Here is a 9,557-nt window from a genome sequence, read left to right on the forward strand (position 1 = left end):
AAAGGTCGGACGGTGAAGCACAACTTCCTCGGAGAAATGAAAAAATCTGAATAAAGCAAATGTTAGCCTGCAGGGCCGGCTTTACACATTCTGGTGCCTGAGGTTAGATCATGGTTTGGTAGACCCCCCCCCCCCCCAGAACACACCAACTCTGACTGTTAATGGGTATAGTATCACAAGTATAACAGAGGTTTTTTGTTTGTTTTTTTTAAATCAAACGCACGCACAAAACAGCCTTAATGACCATTGATTGACCTAAAAAATCTAGTTTGTGTTTAGGTTCTGTGAAAGATATAAGTCCTGACTGCATTAATCCACCAATGTGAATAACAATAACATAAAATACAGGAAATGTAATGAAATAATAATAAAAAATTACAAACGTTACATTGTGGTTTTGAGTCGGTGGTTGTTTTTTGTTTTTCTCTTATGATCTATTCTACTATTAAAACAAAGTTCTAGGAAATGGTGCAGGTGAAATTCTAAAAAAAAAAACAACAACAACAACAATATAAACACCAGCAGGCTGCCTGGATTACCCATAAGGCCGATGGCTCTAATGGTCAGCATCAACAGACGTCCAACAGGGAACTTGGAAATAAAGATATAATTAGACTGAATTCTGGAAAACACCTCTGTTTTTTTTAATTAAGGCTGCGCTGCGTCCACTTCCTCGGTGTCTGTTATCACAGGTGATGACACAGGACACACGTCATCGGGTGGGCCAAATGGAAATGGAGTGGAAAACACACCCGCCCGCTGCAAATTGGCACGGTGCTGTTCGCCCTGTGTTCCCTGGAAGAGCAGCATCTCTGAGATTGATGTATGATTACCCCCCCCCCCCAGAACCGGCAAAATGAGGAACAGGTGTTTAACGGGTGAAAATCATAGCAGGGAGGCCGAGTGTGTGTCAGTCTGAACCGACAGAGCTCAGTTCTCCTCGGAGGAACAGGAGGAACATGTACTGATCTATATCGGGTGAAACAGAAACAGACGCCAAAAAAAAAAAAAAAAAAAAAAAAAGTCCGTCGCCCTAATTCCCCTGTTAACCACTTGGACCTTATTTCAAACTGGGACTTTTTTCTGGTGCACACACTTTTTTGTTTCATGTCATACGGTGGAGAATGTGGGGCTTCGGATGCCCCCCCCCCCCGTCCTACCTCTATATATTTAAACATAATCGTGTGCGACGACCAGCTCGCCCCCCCCGTGCCCCCTCCCTTACGTCCCTCATCTGTATGTAAAGGGGATGCGCAGGAGAGGTGAACGGTGCGGTTCTCATGATGAAAATTCCACTTTATCTATTCAACCGTGCCTCAACACTGAAACCCTTTCTGACAGGACGGCAGCGACGGGAGGAATGCAGTATTCATGGCTCGTCCCTGGGAGCACACATGAACCGCAACAATACTTCCAAGTCCAACGTCTGATTTAGAAATTGTGATATATATCTATATAAATATATATAGATATATCTTTTTTTTTTCTACTTCTGACGGAGGTGCACTTTACAGCATTTGCCTTCCGGAGCAAACCTGTTTTATTTCGGCCGGCTATTACCTGAGTGCAGGTGTTGTTTTTGGGTAGTGCATCCAGAGAATACTTTGCATCAAGTGGCGGACACACACACACAAACACATGTGTGTTTTTTGTGAGGTGGTAATAGTCAAGCCTAAAGGAGTTATCCCACTTTATCCCTGATCTTCAGCTCTGTTATTTTTCAGCAATCTAATTTCCACTTTATGGGGAGAGCGCCCGTGTCCTGTCTCGCAGAGATTACATTCCACACACTACACTAAACCGTGTTCTCCATTACATTTGGTGAAGGACACATTTTCTCCCAGACACAATAGTTCTGTCAAACACACACCTCCAGGAACAAAACAACTGGGGAACAGCTGTTACACCACGACTCCTGATCAAATGTCAGAAGATTTAGCGCAGATTGTCGGGGGGTTTTCATCTGTGTCTCAGGTTGGAAATGAAAAGAGAGGATTGTTTACGAATCAAACTGTCAGCTGTCTCTTTTGTGTCTGAAAAGAAAACAATTTCATAATCAGGTCAAAATACTAATTGTAAATTTGAGTCGATTCAGATCATTTGAAAGTCTCCTGCTGACTGACCATGACTTCGTGATGTCAGAAAAATTAAATTAAGTTACGGGAAATAAAGAACGCAAAAAGTACAGCATGTTTTAAATTACGTGAAACAAAGAATGCAAAAAATACAGCATGAGGCAGAGAGAGTGTGCATCAGTGGGTTAGTATCAATACAGAGAGAGAGAGAGAGAGAGAGAGAGAGAGAGCCTATATGTGACTATGACTCTAGCCCAGCTGATGATATAAGACTTGGCTCATCCTGATTGGCTAGTTAAGACATAAAGCCCAATCAGATTTCAGCATTGGATTTAATTTTTTGTAATTTTTGTTATAAAGTTTTGACAAATTATAAATAAGCAGTTCATGTAAATAGTTAACTCCATATTTGTTTATACTTTGAAAAATTGTAAATATTTTATTGACGACGACAAGACCTCTATAAAACTACAGCAGAAATATAAATTTAAACAGTATTTTGACTAACTAAACAAACAAATATGTCTGTAAATGTCTTTGTCGACTTCCAAACACCGTTCTGTTCCCCTGCTCCCCTAGTTGATAACGCAGCACGTCCTTTTCTTGTCTATTTTATTCTCCTTTCCTGCCCATAAAAAGAAGGGCATTGATTCTAAGGATCGAAGCATCACAGCATCATCCAGCCCTTCTGTCAACCCCCCCCCCCCGCCCCGCCCCCCCTTGGCTTCACCCTCAATCGGTTGGGAAGCCAGCCGTAGCAGGCGCCACATGCAGCGCAGCCGAGGTGTTCAGCCCGTGGACCATTGTTGTGCTAATGCGGTTGAGACTGCTGAATCTATATTTGGATTTATTTCTCAGTCACAGATCACTATACAGCAAACAAGAAGACATTTATGTGGTTCCGTTCACTGTTTCCTCCCTGAGTCTGTCTCATTTGGCACATTTAGGACGGCGTGATTGGAGCATTAACAGACTCCTCCGCCCGGCTCCACAACAACAACAACACAGCTCAGAGGAGGATTTTTGTCTTTGGACGTTGTAAACTGTACGGCGACACCAGGAATTAGTTCAAGCGAAGTGGGACACACACAGACACACACACACTCACCGTGGCCTGGTGTTCAGTCAGTCCACCGAGCTGCTGCACGCACACACACACACGCCGGATCCTAATCCTGGTCATCTGAAAATAAAGATGATGTGATGTTACAATGAGCAAACACAGTGACATCGCCTGTAAAAAGGTCACAGCACAAATTACACAAAACCTCACAGAGCCCCCACCAAACAGAATCTCCCAGAAATGACATGTAGTTAAATGTAATTAATTGAATTACTATAGTGTGAGACCTGAGTCTGTTTAGTTGAACACAACACCGATATACTCAGAAATTGAAGAAAGACAAACACAAAGATCTTCTTTAACAGCCGTGAGTCTCTTTCTTTAATTCTTGAAGCAATCTGATGCCACCTGGTGGAAGAGTATCTCATTGTTTTGCCTATAACTTTTGCATATTTCAGGGATCCCGAAGGTGTGACGTAATATAAATAATGCGATGACAGTTTGGAGTGTTAGCATATTGGCTAGCATATATAATTCTTTGGCCAATTAGGTTAGAATATGTAATTTTCCCTGGTTCACCCGGTGATCTCTCATGGTACACTGATGTGCCGCAGCCCAGCGGTTGAGAATCAGTGATTTACTGTGGCCACACTATTATAATGTGTTTTGACACTGGTGACTTTAAACTTTTGGTTTTTCAGAAACACTCAAAGGGCATGTGCACCCTGGTGGCTAAGTTATCAGGTTTCTGTGAGGCTTTTATTCTATTTTTTCAGCATTTTATTTTTTTACTTTTGTTCAAATGTTCATTCTCCACAGAAGTCCTGACTCATTCTCCCTGTTAGCCTGGGAGCAAAATCTCAGTCTTTGTTAATGGGAACTACATTTTGCATGAGGACTGAGTTAATGACTCCGACTCCGTCCTAATATCTTTAGCTGAAGTGTAGAAAGCTAATGAACAGTGTCCTGGTGAGGAGCAAACACCGTCAGGCGACGGAGTAGAACGATCTCTCAGGTGGGCGTCTGATGTCACTTATGAAAATGGGACGACTGTGCTGCAGATAACGACGGATGGAGTTACAACGCATGTAATAAGGCTTCATGCTTCATTCTTGGCTCTGCATCTCATTTCTAAGCCCTTGAATCTACCCACTCCCTTCTCTTTGTCCTCACTACCTCGACTGTGATTCGTCAGAGACGGAACATCTCTGAGCCGAGGAGACAGCGACTCAGAACACCGTGCGTTATTGGTTCATTATGAGTCGACATATGGTCTATTTCACTGATGCTAAATTCTGTTTGAATACATTTCAGACATTACTTTAACGTTAACTCCCTTCAGATCAATATGTTCTTGTAACATGTTTTTATTAATTTGGTCTCAGCACTCAGTAACTCCGCTAAAGATATAATTAAAAACAAAAGTTTGGAAAGCCGTTAAATGTTTGAAATACGTCTTTTACCTCCTGTAGGACTCGCAACATAAACATGTTTATTGTCTTAACTGTAATATCTTGTCAAATATCTCGTCATATTCACATATTGTGGAAAACAGTTTTAGTTTCACAGAAGAACTTAAAGCTTAAAATAAGTAGCACATTTTTCTTGGTTTTTCTTTTTTTCACATTAATAATTCCATCATTTGGAATAGTCACAAATAAAACAAATGAATAATTCCATCGTTTGGAATAGTCACAAATAAAAACACAAACCTCTTCAGACTGAGATTTGTCCGTCTGTTATCTAGACAATATTTTTGTCACGTTGACTTTGTCATAATCAACAGCAGCAGCAGCTGTGATTTATCAGCCTTGGATTAGTTTTCAGGACTTTGACAGCCTGGTTTAGTTACTGAAACCATTTGAAAATTGAAAATATAACCTGCGTCTGAGAAAGTTTCGACTTCGGTCCAGTATGAGACCTGAACAACGATGATTACAGCGCCCTCAACTGAAGGTCATCTCCAACAACTCTCAATGAAAAATAGACGCTCCTTCTTATTTCTCTCCTTGCTGCTCCCTTCACCTGCTGCTGTCCAATCCCCTGCCTCTTCTATTGTTACAGCAGCATTAACTGCCATCTTCACCCCTCACCCCCCGCCCCTCCATGCCCATTACTCTCTGGAGCTTTTTTCTCTCCTGCTTGGCAGCTTCCTCTACTACATCCTTCATCCAATATATTCCTCATCTCTCTACTATCCATCTCCGCTCGTGTCCAAACCCTCTAACCCCGGCCTCTCTGACTTTATTTTCACGCTGCTCCATCGTACCGTCCCTTTGATATATTCAATTATAATTCAGTCCAGTTCTGGTCACTCCTTCCCTGAGAAAGTCTCAGTGTTTTGAACTCCGGCACCTCCGGCTTAGTGACATCAGTGACATCAGTGACATCAGTGACATCATTTATCATCATAGCAGATCTCACTGCTGTCATCTTGTAAACCCTCTTCAGGTTATCCTTCCGTCAAACACCTTGCCCGGTCCTCGCCTCCGCCCATGTCACCCTGCCTGGACACCTCATCGTAAGGTCTTTTCTTTCTATTTAAAAACAAAAACAAAAAGCGACAGTGTGACCTGAAGGGGGAGTCGTGCTCTCTTCTGAGGACTTCATTCCTCACTGTATCACATCAGCCTTTTGGGCCTAAGTTTCTCCTCTGCTGAAGCGAAAAGAGCCAAAACAGCAGTTCCCTGTCGTGTCTGGACGTCACTGTCAGACACTGTTAGCTGCGCTCCGCTGGACTTATTAGCAGGATGCATGTCATTGTGGGAAATTTTAGAGATGACAGGATGTTATAATAGGAGACACGTCTGGTTAGAAACGTCTGGAGCTGAAGTGACAATGAATGAGAGGAAATAAGAGTGTGGATTAAAGAGCTGGAGCTGGAGACGAAGTGTCCGTTTTCCCTTATACGTACTGCGTGTTTGTCTTCACACATTAGGGATTTGTTTTGCGGCCGTAGCCGCTACAGTAGCTTGTTAGCTAGCAGTGGTTGTGGGTGTGATGAAAGAATGACTGAGATGTTGCTCATGTGTCATGCAGCAGATTCTTAACTGAAAAGAAACCCTGACAACGATGTGCCTACATCATTTCACTCCTCCTCAGCCGAATTTTTTTTCAATTTTTTTTTTCTCCCTCTAGTCCAAACATGGGCAAACTATGGCCCGGGGCCCAGATGCAGCCCATTTGGCTTTTTAATCCAGCCCCGTCAAACTTGTTCAAAATATATTATTAATTCAGATTATCATTCTCCCTTCAATGCCTGTATTTCCCCAATAGATGACGTAGAAAAGGCTAAAAGCATGTTAGCCTTTTTAGCCTTTAACAAAAAGGAATGAATGAATAAGTGAAGGAACCGAGAAAGGACGTAAGAAGAAAATACTACAGTCAGCAAAGACTCTTGAAGTACAGACTGTCATCAATGTTTCAAGGTATCACTTCTTTGAATCCTTACTGAATACTTCCTTCGAACGCACTGATGAAACCGTGAACCGACCGCGAACATCGACGTCTCCTCACGTACAGACCCCCCCCCCCCAACCGCCCCCCGTTCTTCTCCTCCATGAACGGTTCCCTCTGGTGATCACTGCCAACTGTGGAAATGGCTTCATAGGCCGTCCACGGCTGCACATCTGATGTATTTGTTGTAGAATGGGCAGCGGCAGATTTTAGCAGTGATTAGGTTAGATTAATGGACCCCACTCAGCCATGTTAAAAGGAACACAAACGGAGGAAAAAAGGCGTATTTGTTTGGTGAAGTCTAGACAAACTCCATTCAAGAGAGTATTTAAAATGTGTTCTGTGGAAATGATTAATACCCCACATTAGGGCAACTGTTGACTGGAGTAAAACGTTTAGCTCCGTCAGCCATCAGTGTCGGAGGAGAGAACGCGGCAGCGGGGGGAACGTGGTGGCCAGACAGGGAGGACTCTGTCGATTTTCCTCCAACTCCCACTTTCTGTCGACATCTGATGTTTATCTGCTCTGCCCATCTGGGCCTCGTGACTAAACATCTGGAGGAGCTGCCGCTGCACCTGCAGGGTTTCACGCTGGGACGTCACCGAGGAGCCGCTGCTCAGCAGCTCTTTCAAAAAGATCTCCGGAGACACGCAGGACTTTATTTATGTCTTTGGAAGGTTGTCCTACAACAATGACAGCTGCCTCCAGGCCCTGGGCGCCCACGGCCTGCATTATGGTTTGGTTTCTTATCAAACTACTGAAAAATGATAAAATAATCTGATTATTGACAGGCTAGCTGTGGATTGATCACGAATAATTACGAGAAACTGACCATTAATTTTGACAAATTAACATTCTTAAATATAAGCATATCTATATATTGGCGAAACAGATAAACAACAGCTGGTAGCAACTTTAATTTATGACCACAAGGGGTCCTCGACTTAAGTTGTTCCGTTCCTGCGATGTGACATAAAGAGGGAACTGGTTGCTGAGTTTTAACACCGTATGAATGACAGGACAAGAAATAAATCATAATAATTACAAGAGAGATTTTTTTATTTGTAGGATTTACAGCTGTCCCCCTCCAGCAGGTGGCGCCCTAGGCAACTACCTATGTGGCCTATGCCAATAGCAGGCTTTGACAAAAATGGACGTGCCTGTTTCAGTCTTCTTTATTAATTTGCCATCATCATGATTGGCTGGTTCAAAATCCGATGACTGAACGTAGAGCTCGCTGAAGACTTTCTACAGTCCGATCGCTCCATTGGCCTTTGTACGTACTTTCTACAATCCGATCGCTCCATTGGCCTTTGTACGTGGTCTTTGTAAACAAAGTCTGTGAATGGCCATTAGAAAAACAGGTGTTGCTGCATCATTAAGTGACGCTCACATCTGAGTGTGGACATCAATCTTTTTTTAACTGGATTACAACAGACCAGGTCTGTACTGCTGCTCCTTTCTCGATTTTCTCTCTCTCTCTCTGTCTGTCTTTTTTTTTCCTCCAACAAGATTTTCTGCAGAGACTGGAAGGCCTTCATCCATTATATATGCTGTGTTATAGAGGGATAGTCGCTGCACGATGATATAAATATCTCCTTTTGAATGAGAAAAGCAGGACACACCAGGACATGGTGTAGAGTTAAAGCGGGCCATCTTTGTTATTTTATTTGATGCTCAAAGAGAAAGTAAGGAGTGACGCCACATGACTCACCGTCGATACCGAGCTCAGATACGGAGACCGATGTCTTTTTGCATGTTTGGTTTCGATGAATACGCACTGAACTGGAAGGAAGCAGTAAATCGGTGGAACAGCTTGTGGGAAATTGGTTGACGTGCTGTGTAGGTGTGAGCTCGACTCAAACCACAGTCAGATGAAATGCTAACAGTCGGGTTTGTTTTCCTCTCATTACCACAAGACTTTTTCAGACTCGGAGAAAAAGAAAAATATTAACAATGTCTTGAACGAAAACTCTTCAAACTGACACTGTCGTCGACATAGAAACAAACAGACGAAAGCAGATAAATAGAACATAGAAAGTGACTCTGTGAGGTGTGACCGCCTCGTCTGTCCACCGTAGTGGTCCGTAACCCTTATAACAGACAACGCCGATGTTTCTAAATCACGACATTTGCAAATGTCTCTCTGCCCCACTTGGACATTTTTCCCAAATGTGAATTCAACCAGAAACTGTGAGGTGGTGTAATGGTACCTGGACTGACAGCTGCAGTACCGCTACTCACATAAAATAATTGCATACCACGGCTGTTCTGCAGTGACGGTGTCCAACAGCTGGTGCAGAGCAGCACAACTTCCCATTACTTATTAAGTGTCTCCGTGTGTGTCCTCGTATTTACAGCTGCGGGAGTCGGTGCGTGGCAACACTAGACGGGAGTCTGAGTGTGAATGGATGAAGATGTTTATTTAACCAGAAAAGGTCAAGTGTGACTGTGGTGTGGTGAAATGTGTTGATCTGAGAGAAGACTTGAACTACGACTACGGCTCGGTCACCGAGGAGAGGATACGCAGAGGTCGTTACAGACGTTTTAGGAAAGATGCTGTCGTTTGAACGGTGTTTAAAAAAAATATATAAATAAACAGAATTAAGACACGTCTCTCTGTTTTATTTGATCGGGTTCTTCAACCCTTCAGAACATTTTAACCAAACTTCAATGGAAAAATGTTAAAATGATCAAAGTTTTGCAGCAGGTTTTGATCCTCCTCCATCTGATATTCATATTTTACTAAAACTAAGAAAACAAAGGAAAGAAGAAGGTCGTGACCTGGGGAGGAAGATGTCACCCAGAATTCTAAAAAACTGGTGTCGAAAAAAGTTATTTTTAATTTCCAGGTATCTTTAGAAGTGATCCTGTATTTTATTTTTATTATCTGTGTATCTGAATTGATGACACAGTTTTTCTCATTATTTCCAGCTGCTAAAACTAAAGTCCTCAGTCTTTTA

At 42.6% G+C, this 9,557-nt stretch overlaps 1 protein-coding gene across 1 annotated transcript in view; it reads left to right on the plus strand.

Moving 5' to 3' along the window:
• LOC103385318 (metabotropic glutamate receptor 4-like) overlaps positions 1 to 9,557 on the plus strand; it is a 149,825-nt gene that overhangs the window by 38,497 nt on the left and 101,771 nt on the right. The window lies entirely within an intron of this gene.

Source organism: Cynoglossus semilaevis, chromosome 10 (genome assembly GCF_000523025.1).
Source record: "Cynoglossus semilaevis isolate Cse_v1.0 chromosome 10, Cse_v1.0, whole genome shotgun sequence".
In the NCBI taxonomy this organism is placed as follows: Eukaryota; Metazoa; Chordata; class Actinopteri; order Pleuronectiformes; family Cynoglossidae; genus Cynoglossus; species Cynoglossus semilaevis.